We start from the raw sequence: 13,318 nt of genomic DNA, 5'->3' as shown, positions 1-13,318 counted from the left end.
CCCTCGAAACGCGTACGAGGTGATACGCTGCGCGACGCGCTCCGCGAGAACCGAACGAAACATCGCCGCGTGTTCCATCGGCGAGCGGGATCGCGCGCATTCGCGAGCGCCGAAAGAGACGCTGGAAAATTTCGAGGACGATACCGGGACGAAGAGCGCTGCGGACCGACTAGACCGAGACGTTGATCGAACGAGGCAGGGAAGGGTCTCGAGGTACGAAGAAGGGACGAGTTTTTGCTCGATCGCGATGATTCGGTGGTTCCAAGCTCGTCGAGGTTCCCGTTCGCGTTAACGAGCGCGAGTTACGGCACCGTTAGCGCACACCTCGACTCGTAGTCGAGTTCGCGCGGCAATCGTATCGTAAATATTCCGCGATCCGAAATTCTTCGCTCGGAGATTTCGCTTCACGGGCTCTACTTTCCCTGAAACGTGACGTTTCGCATTATCGCTCGCACACCGAGGAGCACGTGCATTAGCAAGGCGCGCGCACAACAAAGCCACTCGCGTTCGTGCGTTACCAGCCTATTACATTCCGCGTCGAGAGCGAGTAAACGCTCGCGCCGTGTTACCGTCCCTCTCGTGTGCCCGCAACGCGCTGAAATTTCACGCGCCCGAACACGTAACGTCGATCCGAAGAAAGCCAATTGGTCCACGAGGTTCGACGATCGTTTCGAGAATTCGTGCATTTCTCTTTACGATCGCATTCCCGCGAGGTGATTTCCGAGCAGGTACGCATTCCACGCTGATAAAACGCTTTCACTATCAACGACGATCGTTCTACGCGCAGCTAGAGACGAAAGTATCGGAACCGTGTAAATATTGTTAGGCCTGTTAATAACGTCTCGTAAATAAGATTACGTCCAACCGACTCCGGCTTTGCAAACAATTAGCGCGCAAATGACATCGTCGACGCGTCATTTGACGCAAAATCCGAGATCGCGAAATTCGTACGACACCGGTTAGAACGGTTCTTCGAGAAACCGGAATTAGGAAAATCGTAATTCACCGATAACGTTCGCTCTTTCGTTTATCGAGAACGAACGTTTGATTTATCAAATTTGTTTTCGCCTCGAAATATTTCACGAATAATAAATAAAAGATGACTAGTAAATGCGCAGAAGTGCAGAATGACGCGACGAACGTGATAACCGCGTGGGTCCCGATAAGAGGCAAACTTTTGGCTTTCCAAAAATATCCTCAACACGACCCCGCTGCCAATTTACGACGAAATTCTCCTCCGTGTTTCGCGTCGATTCTCCAAATCTGTTCGCGATACGTTCCGATCGGTCTAGCATCGAGTTTTATCCGCGGTCCGAATATCGTTGGCAAAATACGACGCTAGAGCTATGCGCGCGCACGCGCGCGCGTCCCGCCACTTTTCTCTAATGTCCGCCATATTTGCGACACGCGTTCGAAAAAGACGTTTATTCTCGCGTGATCGAACTTTGCGTCCGCGGAATTCTACTCTGGTCTTTCCTAGCCCCGTAGCGCCGTTAATGGGAAATTTCGTAAGGTTTCTCCGAGAAATTTCGACAACGAGGAACAGCTCGTCCAGTAAGAACGAAATCGTTCGACTCGTAATGTCTCGGAACGTTCTCGATACGACCATTGGAAGGAAATATCTCGCGATCGGTCGCAGTGACACCTACGCGCTCAAAGAGCGTTTACCGTTCGATAGGGTTAGGGACGCTCGTTCACCGTAAACCGCGGTTTCCCGCCCAAGTGTATCGCGAGACGCGCGTCGAAAACGAGTGCGAGACGCGACGCGAACGCGTCGACGTTCCTTGAATTCGGACGACGGATATTTATAAACCATCGCGGATCGTCGTGATTACCGAATTCGTGCAAATTGCTAGGTACAATAAGAAAGGACTCACGTTGGCTGGTATTCGCGCGAAACGTTCGGCCGCCAAGCCTCGCTCGTCTCGTGACATCGAACGCCGAGGGATTCCATCGTTCGGTGTCCAAAGGGGTACGAAATTCCAAGGACGCGTCGCGCACACGCGCGTCGCTACTCGCATTCCAGCGATCTCGCGATAATTTCCACAATACGAGAGAAAATAATTCCCGGGCGAGTTTCGTAGGTTCCGTGTATGTAGCCGATCTCGATCGGAGCGCCGCTCCGGTGGCGCCAGCTGCTGGTCGTACCGCGACACTAGGCCCCCTCGGAGTCATGTGTTCGCTCAGTATATTCCGGCCTCTGCTTGCGTACGGTCGTTCGTATGGGTACGGGGATTGGCTGTCGCGGTGGCGCGTTTCGTTTCTCGTAAAACGAACCCGCGATTCGTCGTCGTCCGGTCGTGCTTCGCGCGCAGCGAGTCCCGAGAGTGGTGTTCCGCGTGCGTTCCTCGCGCGTCGAGTGCACGTACGTCGGTCCGGAGGATAGGGGGACGAAAAAGGACGGAAAAACTTGGCGGTTAGAAGTGCGTCGCCTTCGCGCCAGTAAAGGCGTCCTTCCGCGTTCTCGCGTGCACACTTCGAGTCGCGGTCGATCGCGCCAGTGAGTGTGATTTTTCTATCCAACGAGCAGTGCCCCGGGAGGACGGAAGTAGCCGTTAAGTGAAGTTCCTCGACTTTTCGCGATCGGTCGACCAGAGACCCGCAGGGATGACGAGGTAGCCCCCCATCCGAGGGATTGGATTACCATGCTGGACACGGCCACGAGTCGCAGGTAACAGAGAACCGTGTGCGCCCCGTGTAGGCTCCCCCCTCCCCTCTTCTTTCTTTGCTTTCCTGTGTTCTTCCTCCCTTTCCTCCGTACCCACTCTCTTTCTCTGTCCGTCGACCCAAGCGTCGTCGGTCGGCGCACCGCTCGCTCTCTCTCTCCCGAGAGAGAACCGGCGGGAATAGTTGTGCGGTACACACGAGCGAATAGGAGGACGGTCTCTAGCAGGCGTTCGCTAGACCGAACGATTGGACGAACGCCAGCTGCCCCGAGGAAATTCCACCGACAAAAATTCCCGAGTGTCACTCGATATACGCGCGTCGGTAGCGACGGCCGTCCCGAGATCACGGCGAACGATGCGTCCTCGCGGTGGAAAGGTCGATTCCTACGCGATAAGAAGGGCGCGTGTCGAATCTCTCGCGTACACGCGCGAACCGCGACCGTTGGAGAGACAGTGCGCGCGCAAAATCTACCGAACCAGCCGGGTAAAGTGCATCGCGACGACGATCGCGACGGCGACGGCGACTCGCGATGCTCCCGCAACGAATTTTCGACGCGTGACACGCGCCTTGTGATGGAAATCTCCAATTTCTTTGTCACGCGCGACCGCGCGGACGATCCTGCCGTGTATTTCCGGAACCGAGCGCGTTGTTGTTCGCGTCTCTTCTGCGTCTCGCGTTCGGGGAAATTGAACCAGCGAACGTTCCGGTGATTGTGTCGAACGACGTAGCCTGTCACCGCCTTTTTTCCCCGTTCGGTTATGGAAATATGTTTACGGCAGTTACGCTCGGAGAAAAACCGTTCCGCGAACACAGTTTGGAAACGCGAGAAGAGTCTGCCGTATTATTTGCCCTCGGTAATCGGCGTATCGAAGCGGCGTCGTATTTTCGTCGCTTGGCTCTGATACACGAATCTCTGACGTATAAAAGCAAACGAAGCCGAGCTCGCGCGACCGTGTCTCGGATCCCGAGAAATTACTAGAGCGACGACGTCCGATGTATCGTACCGGGGTCCACCGTACTCTAACCGTTAACAGTTTACTCAACGAGTAGATAAGAGAACGCAGAGGAAAATTCCCATCGCGGCTTTCCCGCGTCGAATCTTCGGCCCGTTGGAATCGTGACGCGCGAGCGATCTCTCGACGGATTCTTCGGTTCGAGCGCGGACATTGTTTACATATTTTTTTGTCCCCCGTTCACCGTATACCACACAGATTCGAGAGAGTTCATTTTTCGTAGATTCGCGGATTCGCAGATTCGCAGATTCGCGCGCGGTGCGACGTTGCGCGCGGTGTTGCTACTTAGCTGAGTCATCGTCGGTACCTTCGGCACGTCAGAAAATTTCGTTCCAGGTTTCTTATCTCTGTTTGTGTACGGTTTTCGGCCGACAATTGTACAAGAATTAAACGAAAATGTAAATAGCACGAGTCGGTACGGCACGAACGACATCCGTGCCCCGGAACGTATTCGCATCGATAAATTGTTTGCGCGCGATAACCATCGAGCGATCCTGCTCCGAGTAGGCGAGGATCGAAAATAGATGGATTACCGACCATCTCTCTCCGTCGATAAACGCATCGGGGTTTCCTCGTTCGACGAGTTCTCCGGCTAGGCGCGGATCGAAACGAAAAAAAGCAAAAGAGAGAGAAGAAAAAATAACTACGTATTCGCGAGGAACTGGACCGTGTTCCTACGGTGATTGATGGAATTGCGCGAAGTCGTAAAAATTTTTTTCGGTCGCGTTGGAGCGTCGTCGCGGACGCGTTCGTAATCCGAGAAAATAAAATTCGTTCCGAGCTACGGGGCAAAGGTCGCCACGATAAATATTGTCCAGGAGAGAGATGCCCGACGTAGCCGACGGCCAAACAATAGCTTTTCATCGTGCGCCGTTCAAAAGCGTCTCGGTGGAACGACCGTACCAGCAGAGACGTTTAATGAACTTAATTATTTCGAACGTCGATGCTTAACCCCTTTGTTGACCGCTATACCACTGCTAAGCAGCAACATCGTTAGCTCCCGAACAGGTGGCCCTGCGAGCGTAACGACCGCCGCTACACGCATTCCTGCGTCGAGGATACAAGGATTCTTCTAATAAAATTACGCCACGTAAAAAGAACTCGGAACTCGCAAAATAACCACTATCTTTCGCTTTTACGTCTCCCCGTCGTTACGCTCGATTAATTTCCGCACCCGTTCGGGTTCTCCGTCGAAGAGACGTTTTTGTACGAATTAGTCTTCATTTCCACGCGCGGATAAAACGATCTCCGTCGAGTGGACCGGGCTGAAGAAAAAAAAAAGAAACGAAAAGTGGGGAAGAAAGATAGGAGACACGGTGTCGCTGGAGACCGGACCAGAATGAATTCGGAAGAAAAACACCGAGGCGCGTTACGGAATTGGATTAAAGCGGGGTAGCAAGAGCACGCGTGCACGCGCGCGAGCGCGAGCGAGCGAGCGAGCGAGCGAGTGCTCGCACCGACGAGATACACCTCTTAAAAAGGCTATTTACAACTTTATTAAAGCGAGCAGCGAGTTCGAGTTTGCAGTGGTGCGCGAACCAGTGACTCGGCTCGCGCGAAAATCTGGAATATGTAATAATATCTACCGCGTAACGCGACTGCCAGGGTACGCGCACCTACCCGATATTTTATAATGAGTACGCGCGATAAAAATCCCGCTCGCCGGACCGCTCCGACTGTTTAGCATAATTTCAGTTTCGGATACACGCGCGTAAATTGCTCGCGGAGGCGATAAATCTCGAAGGAAACGCGCTACGGTTCGGCCGCGTGGTTCCCGATACCTACCGACAGCGGCGCTGCGAACGCGTATGATCTACGATACATCTAATGGCAATTAATGCGGGCAATTTAATGTAATTGCGCCGCATTCGTTTCACGGGCGTGTACGCTACTTTGTATATTTTCGCTCGAGCGTCGCGCGTCGCGCGAGATTTATATCCTTGCGGCTGTTACGCCGCGCAATGGAGATTCCCGCGTCGAAAAAATATCGAATCTCAACGTGATCGATTACCAGACCCGATAGATAAATCTCCAGCGAAATCGAAAGAAAGCAAATCCACCGTTTCCGAGCGAACAATCGTTTTCTTTTTTTCTTTTTTTTTCGACGCGACGCCCGCGATACGGCATACCGGCGGAAAAAGAACGTGCTTTCCAATTAATCGGTCGAATTAAGTATTCCCGTGCTCAATGGCCGTAATTAGCTCTACATGCTTCGCGAGCACTGAAACTACACGATTGACCCGTGCTTTGACCGTTCGGGGAAAATTAATGAAACGTAGGACGATCCAAGCGATCGCGATTGCACACTCTTTCGAGAAATCTTTTCACGCGACGAGGTTACCGCAAGCTGGGACGTTTTCGATTTCAAATCGATGGAACGTTACGAGCGAGAGCGACGACCGGCTGCCGTTACGTCCAAGTCGACCGTTTTCGAATCGCGTATGGGCCGCGAAAAAAGTTTAACGCGTCGTCGATTCCGATACACTTATTTTTCTCCGAGATGCGGACCGACGACACGTACTCGATTTGGGGTAAATTCGCGCGGGTGGTGCGAAACGTTCCGCGAATCGAATCGAATCGAATCGAAGCGCATCGATAGCGAGACCGACGAGCGTCGAACGCCGCGCAAAAATAGAATTTTATCATTATCAAACGACGTCGTGGCGCGTTATGCAACAGTATAGTCACTTAATATTCACACGTTTCGTTTACACTGCTCGTGGTAGCGTAGGTATGTAATCCGCGAGCGGACGTGTTCGCTTCGACGCAATTTCGACGTCGCGCTACTTTGCTTCCTTTTGCGCGGCCAGTCGACGACACGAATTTCGGACGTGCGAAAATCTGCGGCGAGCGAACCCGAAGGAACGAGAACGATTCGATTTTCGCGGCGGATTCGAGCGGCTCGTCGGCACTTTCGCGAGGGAAAAATCGTTTCGACGCGGTTGGCTCGAGGATGCAATTAAGTCGTCGCGCGGAAGAATGCGGGACATTGTTCGAAAATAAGACGGTGACGACGAGGGCGTAGTTAATAAATACGTTCGGTTCCGCGAGCACGGCAACTTTTCAATGCTCGAACGACGCGCGGTGGCTTTAATTTTCGGTTCGGCGGCTCGCGTGATCCGAGGAATATCAAAGTGCTGCTGCGTCGAGCGGCAAGGGTGGTTGAGTAATGACTAACGAGTAATGCGCCGACATAAGTAAGCATTAAGTAACGAGTGCCACTCACACGTGCGCACACAGCAGCGGCACACTCGACTGTGCGCGAGATTACGAGTACGGTTGTCTCGGTTGATCATGATGTTCCTTTCATTCAGGCCCCGATTAACGATCTGCAGATGTATTTAACGAGTCTAAAAGCGGCACTGTGGTTTACCGAGCCGTTCTCGAGCGCTACAACGCCGAGAACCATTTCGTCGATGAACACGGAACAACTCGCGTCTATTCCGACCGAGCGAATCCTAAACGCGCCAAAGCGCGAACTCCCTTTTCTCGAAACCGAACAACCACGAGCCAACGATTTCTTCTCCGGACCCCAACCGTGGATAATTATCGCAATGCCACGGTGATCGAAAATGCGCTCCGTTCCACTCGAACGGAGAAACCGTTCCCCCCCCCCCCCCCCCGGCGTTTACGCGACGCCGCGTAGTCGCCGAAATCGTGAGCTCGGGACGAATTTTCGCGAATTTTCCGACGAGGAAAAAAATGCTCCGTTTCGTTGGAACAAAGATGGCCCGTCCCGCGGCGGTGGACGAAGATCCACGAGAAAGAGACCGACGGAGAGGATCGAGGCGAAGTGGGAAGAGACAAAGGCAAAGGAGGGAAGATCGGTGGTATCGGCGGCGATCGCCTTGCTAGCCTGGAAATCCAGTTACTCCGGCAGGGGCCTCGAGACAATGCGCAGAGAGCAACCTCGTGCAATGCCGCCTCGGGAGAGCTGGTTGGGTGAGCGCGACGAAAATAACTCTGGCAGGAGAATATTACGGCACTTTGCAATGAGGAGAGACCAATGAAAAGAGAAGATCGCCCGCGCGGAGAACGAGCGAAGAGGAAAGACAAAGAAGCAGCGACCGGGAGAGGGAGAAACTGAGATACGATCGGAGAAAAAGACGAGAAAGAGGGATGGGGATGATAGAGGGGGAGGGAGAGGGGGAACTCTGCGGAGACAGAGAGCGGAGAATCGCCGCGTGCGTGTGCGCGTGTGCGCGTGTGTGGTGCATACACGATAAGAAGCGACGAGGAAGGAAAACGAGGGTGAGAGAGGAGAGATCGTCGCACGAATCGACTCATGGCGAACCTTTCGAAACGAGCGACCGGCGGTCGTCTTCTTTTGGTCCGTGACGCGATTGGCCGATCGGCCAATGACTGGTTCTCCGTGCTGGGCAATGTGCACCGCGTGCAGCAGCCCCCCACCCCACACCCCACACCCCCCACATCCCCCACATCCCCCACATCCCCCCCCCCCCGTACCGCCTTCTCCACCTCCTCCTCCTCCTCCTTCGTCGTCCGCCGCCCCTCCGCGCCGCGCCGCTGAAGTGCACTCGCGACGGTGTATAGTGCACTTCATTGACGGCCGCAAAACTGGTCCACCGCGCGGCATAAAACTCCGTTAGAACCAGTTCCCCCGCGAAACGGGCTCAACCCCCTCGTCCGGGGTTCTTCTGCCGACGAGGGTTTTCTTTCGGTGTGGTACGCGGGTGGACGGGTGGGGACGGTCCGTGCCCTCGCGGGGAAATTTCGCGAGAGAATCCGCTCCTGGTCGTTAACTCCGAAAGTATACGGGCGCGTCGCGAGAATTCGAGGGAGCAAGTTCACGGGAAACGTTCTATTAATTGTACGGGGTAGGGTTCGCGCGACGAACGAAAAAGCGAAGATCAAAGGTCTTCTAATTGGTAGCTTCCGAATCGTCGATGGTGACGATGACGGTGACGGAGACGGTGGTGGTGGTGGAGAGATCGCTTTTAGAACCGTCGCGACGGCTCGCATCTGGTTCGAATGTCCCCCCCTCGACGCGGTACGTCGTCTCCGTGGAAGAACGTGCACGCGATCTATGGATCTAGCGCACGCGGACCCGCGAACACGCTTTTCTTCCCTTTCACGTACGGCGTCGCGACTTGCACGAATACCGGGAAATCCTGGTCGCTGCCAGCATGTCTGCCGACGCGACCGGCGGAATCCGAGCGTTCACGGAATCGTCCGAGCAATTCCGATTCCGAGTTTGCTAGACACGGTGCGGGCGCGCGGACGCGCGAGGCCAGTCCCATAAAACCGTAAACGTCGATTACGCAATGATGTAATATAATAATGGATATTGTCCCGGCAATGGAGATTCCGACAGATAGGGTTTCTTATTGCTTCGGTGAAACACGGTCACAATTGATACTTCGCCGGGACGTGCGTCAGTCGCGCTACGTGCTCCTTGGTTTCTAGCTTCATTTTTTCGTCCTTTTTTTTTCATTCTCCTTCGGTCGTGCGCAGTTGGCCGCGATTACTCGTGGGAGACCGATACCGGGGCCGATACCTTTTTACGAGCGAAGCGAAGAAATAGTCGTAATTGCGGTACTTAATAACGGTTCGGTGGAAAAAGTCAGCCTTCGAGGCAGGGCGCTCGGGGAATCGATTCGACCTACGGTATTTCGTTTCGAATTTCCCGCGAACGTTCGCCGCCGGCAGTATCCGAAACCGTGGCCGCAACCGTGAAGCGGTTGAGCAACAGGTGGTTCGGCCGCTCGCGTTCGCGAGAGCAGTTCGCGTTCGCGTTCGCGGGAGCAGTACGCGCGAGGCGCGCTATCCAAACGTACGAGTTCGTTTTCGGAATCATCGATGGCGAAACGCGACCTTCGAATTTCGAGATCCCTCGCTCGTCTCGTATCCTCTCGTCGGACGAGACGCGTCGCGCCGTTTTCGAAACTGCGCTCGTAGCGTTCGTCGGTTATTCGAGAAGTAAAAACGTAACCGATACGAGAGGCTCGCGGTTTGTCCAGATCTCATAAAGATATGCTTATTCATCCTAATGGTAGGTTGTCGACATGGACACGCCTCTATCAAAGTCGTCGGTATCTACAAAGAGGCTCTTGGAGATTTTCTTTCCGTTCCCAGCATTCTGCGGCTGACGAGCGATTCTGCCCCCTCGCCGTTCGTTCGTTCGCTCTTTCCCGTCTTCGGCTCCGTTCCTCCGTCCGCTCGGGCTCCGTTCGCGAAACGACGAGGACGAGACGCCACCACCGCCTCTGATATTTCACGGAAGCCGGCCGGGTACGCGCGGGTATCCTCGATGTTATCGCGTCCGACGATTCGAACCGATACTTTTTGCCGTTACACCTCGGCCTCGCGTTAAAATAAACACCATCGGAAGAAACGGTTCGGAAAAGGGGAAGAGGAACGAGCGAACGAGGCGGGGTGGGAGATCACGAACCAGGAGGAAATAGCAGTAGAAGGGAAGGAGAGGCAAAAAGGAGAAAAATGCCGGATGGAAAAAGGAAGAGGAAGAAGACCACGACGAAGAAAAGTGGCCAACCGGCTGGCCGCAACGAACTTGAAGTAAACCAAACCTACCGGTCCTACCGCTCGCGCTACCACTACCACCTACCGAACTATTACCTACACCAGGTCTATATCTGGACTCTGCCTCGTCTCTTATCCGATGCACCGCCGTGCCGGAATAGTGAAATCACCTACGTACCCCGGCTCCCAGAGCTATGTGGGTGTTCCCGTCGCAACGCGACGAGATTCGACGCGATTCGATTCCCATCGGGATCGAAACGCGCCGCGACGAGAACTCGTCTCGCGCTTCCATCGAGTAACAGTCGATGGCTACCGTTCGACGAGCTTCGCCGAGAAAATCCACGGCTTCGAACCTCGACGGGGACCCGAGGGAATCGGGCTTTCCGTCTTCGGACGCGGACTCGGAGCTCACCCTTGGACAAAGGGGGACGCGTTCGAGCAACGAGTCGATTCTCCTTGCGATAAATATCGTAAGGAGAAAAATGATATCGATTACGTCGGAAACTCGTTTACCAGCGTTGCCGATACCATCGTAGATAAGAAAATAACTCGAACGGCGAGTATCTACGAAACTGTTACGCGGTACGCGTGGTCGACTTCCGGATCTCGGTCGCGAAACGGGCGTCGTTGCACAAAAGCTCGTTAACCGGCGTGTTCGGTTAGGTACGCGCGCGCGCGCGCGCGCGCGGCACGAGGAGGCGTAAATCTGTTCGATTCGCGCGGCAAACGAAAGATCCATTGGAATCGAACTTTTCCTCAGGGCCGCGTGGCTACGCAGCTGCCGGTGTAATTAATACGCGATCCTCATTCGCGGCGTTACGTAAGCGGCAGCGTGGAAAGACGGCGCGCGAGGGGAAAAAACCGGGGCGGGAGAAAAATGGAATGAAAACGAGACGGGAACGGGTCGGCGGGCGCTCGCTTGCTCGCTCGCTCGCTCGCTCGCACGCTCGGTCGGTCGGTCGGTCGGTCGCTCGTTGCTCTCGCGTGAATCGATCGATTAAAATCGCCGGCGTGCCAACAGGCGACATAATCCGGCTCGCATGGGCCGAGCGATTAGAAATCCGTGAGTGTCGCCTTAATTGACGCGATTACATTTACGAGCGCCGCGCCAACATGACCGCTGCAAATGAACGTGACACGCGCCGGGCAGGTGTGTTTACACGCGGAACATAGGCAGAACCACCGGCCGAAGCGTTTGTCACTCGAACGACAAAGAACCGCTCCGGGGGCACTCGGCGACGACGAGCTTTTTGTCTCGTTCGCCGACGATTCAACGAACCGTCCTAGCTGGAAATTATGGCCGGATAACCGATGTTCCGAGGCGACGAGAACGCTGCCTTTTTTGCACCACCGGTAGAGACGGATGTTCGACGACCAGACCAATTGGAATTCGTTTCTTTCGATGCGCGATTCTACGCCGAATCGCGTAGCTATTTGTTTATCGTTCGAGATCGAGGAAAGGGGGACCGATTCCGAAAGCGATCCACGCGGGAGAGGCTGCGCTCGATTATCGCCGGCACGCGTCGATAATTAACCAATTACCGTATCCGTGGTCTCGCGTCTCGTCTTTTCCCCGGACGTGGAACAACCTCGTGTCCCGTGCAAGCGTCGAGTACTCCGGAACGTAACCGATAGGCACCCTCGAATCGGTAAACAAACGGGACGAAACGGACTCAAAAGCGATGAAACGTACCCAACTTCGATGTTCTCTTTCAGGTGGCTGTTAGAAGTTCAGGCTGAAACCGCGAAGAGCACAGATTGGCAGCAGCATGTTCGCGATATAGCGTTCGATCATCGACAATCTTCTCCCTGAAGTTACTCTGCCATGTTGCTTAGGTAAGATTAAAAAAGTAATATTTTCCCCGATCGGGGCAACGCGCGTGTAAACGACCCCGGTCAGCGGCGACGATCGAACCAACCCACCGGTTATCGTTATCGTGGCAACGTACGCGAACCTCTCGGATGCTTCTGCGTCCGTCTCTCGTTCCTCGGTATCGTAAAAGTCGCGGCAACGTCGATGAGAAAAGGGTGTTAGCCGTTTGAATCGTTGCAATTATAGAGAGCGCGCGATTTAATATCGCCGCGAGGAACGACACCGCGGCAGATATTCTAAATGCGTGTTATCGTTTGTTGGCGTACTATTTTAATGCGTTATCTCGGTCCACGTCCGCTATGGAACTGCAAACACCGCCTGTTCGGTCTCGCGCGCTCGCGCGCTTTAAACCTCGACGACTCGGCCGCGAACGCGAACGCGAGCGCGAGCGCGAGCGCGAGCGCGAGCGCGAGAGGGACCGCGCGTGTTCGTACGGATACGCGCGCGGTCGATACACGTATGCGAACGGCCGAGCCGCGAAAGAACGCGCGCGTATTACTTTTCGCGCGCGAAACGGTACCGTGAAAGTGACCGTGAAATCGCTCCTCGATCTCGGAGGGGGAAGGAAAAATCACCAGCGGGAGAAACTCGCGCCTACGATAATCGTAATCGCCTAATTATCGAGGATGCTCGGTGTCGACGAATGCGCCTCCCCACCGCCGATTCCCAACCGTACCTCGACAGTGTCCTCGATTCGCCGTACCTCGGACGGTCGGTTATTTTTTTTACCATTCGAGTTCCACCAGGAGCAAATATCGGGCCGGGTGGTAGCTCACGTGGCGCGGAACGTGTTAAAAAACCGCAGAATGTTCGGCGCGTTGTGTCGTTACGGCAATCGTTGGCGCAAGTGCACAGCCATTGCGTAATTGTACGCCGGAGAGCAAAGGTCGGGACAATTGGACTCGGTAGTTCTCTCCGGCGCCGAAATGTTCCTTCCGTAGCGCGTAACCAACACCGTTGAAAGACCCGATGCAAAACCGAGCAACGCGAGCGCCCGTAACGTGTGTCTTCGCGCGATCGCCACAAATGACCGTGTGTAACTTCGCGTGGCGTGGCGTGGCGTGGCGTGGCGTGGCAAGAAGGGCCCGCCGGCGATAAAACCAGTCACGAACATTGTATGCAGGGAAAACATACGATAGCTACTTCTGTAGAATTCTGGCGTATGCACGTGCACGTTGTTCGATTGTGCCGCGCGAGCGTCTCCCTGTGTTCGCGTCCGCGCGTATGCATTACACGGAAGCGTGGAACAATGCAATACCATTCA

General features: G+C 54.6%; 1 protein-coding gene across 3 annotated transcripts in view; it reads left to right on the top strand.

Annotated features, from left to right (window-relative positions):
- Window positions 1-2,194: 2,194 nt before the first annotated feature.
- Window positions 2,195-13,318, top strand: part of LOC143154794 (receptor-type guanylate cyclase Gyc76C) — a 55,100-nt gene continuing 43,976 nt past the window's right edge. Inside the window, exons 1-2 of one of the 3 annotated variants that reach the window (XM_076326758.1) lie at window positions 2,195-2,671; window positions 11,898-12,017. The gene's annotated coding sequence lies outside the window, so the exon portion shown is untranslated. Of the gene's footprint in view, window positions 2,672-11,088; window positions 11,831-11,897; window positions 12,018-13,318 lie in introns of those variants that run through there. The other 2 variants (XM_076326760.1, XM_076326761.1) reach the window with 2 other exon arrangements.

This window comes from Ptiloglossa arizonensis, chromosome 2, assembly GCF_051014685.1.
Source record: "Ptiloglossa arizonensis isolate GNS036 chromosome 2, iyPtiAriz1_principal, whole genome shotgun sequence".
In the NCBI taxonomy this organism is placed as follows: Eukaryota; Metazoa; Arthropoda; class Insecta; order Hymenoptera; family Colletidae; genus Ptiloglossa; species Ptiloglossa arizonensis.
This window is presented reverse-complemented; position numbering and strand designations above follow the sequence as displayed.